The following is a 1,200-nucleotide window of genomic DNA, read 5'->3' as shown; positions in this document are numbered from 1 at the left end:
AGTGTGTGCCCAGGTGGCCAAGAAGGCCACCAGCATCCTGGCCTGGATCAGAAATGGTGTGACCAGCAGGAGCAGGGAAGTGACTGTGGCCCTGGACTGGGCACTGGGGAGGCCACAGCTTGAGGGCTGGGTCAGTTTTGGGTGCCCCAGAATAAGAAGGACCTTGAGGGGCTGGAGCGGGTCCAGCGAAGGGCAACGAAGCTGGGGAGGGGACGTGGGTCAGTGGGGACCTGTCAGTGCTGGGGAATGGTTGGACTCCATGATTGTAAAGGTGTTTTTCAACCAAAACAATTTTATGATTCTAAGTCAATGTTCCTGAGTCTGCTGGTGACGCTCAACGTGATGCTTCCAGCTCAAGCATGCTGAAAAACAGTGGAAACCAAGGGATTTCCATGGAATTTGGGCCATTTCTGTTGAAATACTCGCTCAATGAAACATCTGAGGCTGAGACCTTCAGAAGGCAAAGCCAGCTCTTGGTTGCCACCAGCCAGAGACGTTTTACATCTCCAGCATGAGTCACTGAACCACGCTGGTGTTGCAAGGCTGGGGTCAGGCAGGGAGGCAGCAGCAAACCCGTGGTGCTGTGGGGAGCAATTGTCCCCAGATCCTATTTTTCAGCAGCAATTCCCAATCTGTCGCTCCAAAGTGACCCCTGGAATTATCCCTTGGGGTTCAGGCACCCGTCAGGCTTGAGAAGGGAAGAGTATCAGTTCTCCTAGACAAAAAAAATTGTGATAAAAGGGATCTGGACTACTTGGAGGAGCTGGTGTTACCAGACCATGAAAATGCTGGAGATAGATGGAAATGTCCAAACATCCTGAAAATAATTAGATCATTATTTCACATTAAAATATCGTATAATTATATAATAATTGTATCACCAAGCAGAAAATTGTCCTAACATTTTAATAACTGCTTCCTTTTTTGATTTTTTTCCCTTCTTTTTTCTTTTCCTTTGCTTGACAAAAAACATTTGAGGCAAAATCAGATAGCCAGAGAGGTTTGGTGCAAGGTCCTGCACCTTGGGGGCAGCCCCAGTGCCAGCCCAGACTGGGGGTGAGGGGCAGGAGAGCAGCTCTGGGGAGAAGGCCCTGGGGGTGCTGGGGGTGAGGAGCTGCCCAGGAGCCCCCCCCAGCCTGGGCTGCCCCCTCAGCAGCGTGGGCACAGGGCAGGGGGGGGATCCTGCCCCTCGGCCAGCCC

This window comes from Merops nubicus, unplaced genomic scaffold (genome assembly GCF_000691845.1).
Source record: "Merops nubicus isolate BGI_N331 unplaced genomic scaffold, ASM69184v1 scaffold12080, whole genome shotgun sequence".
NCBI classification, from domain to species: Eukaryota; Metazoa; Chordata; class Aves; order Coraciiformes; family Meropidae; genus Merops; species Merops nubicus.
Note: the sequence above shows the minus strand (reverse complement) of the source record.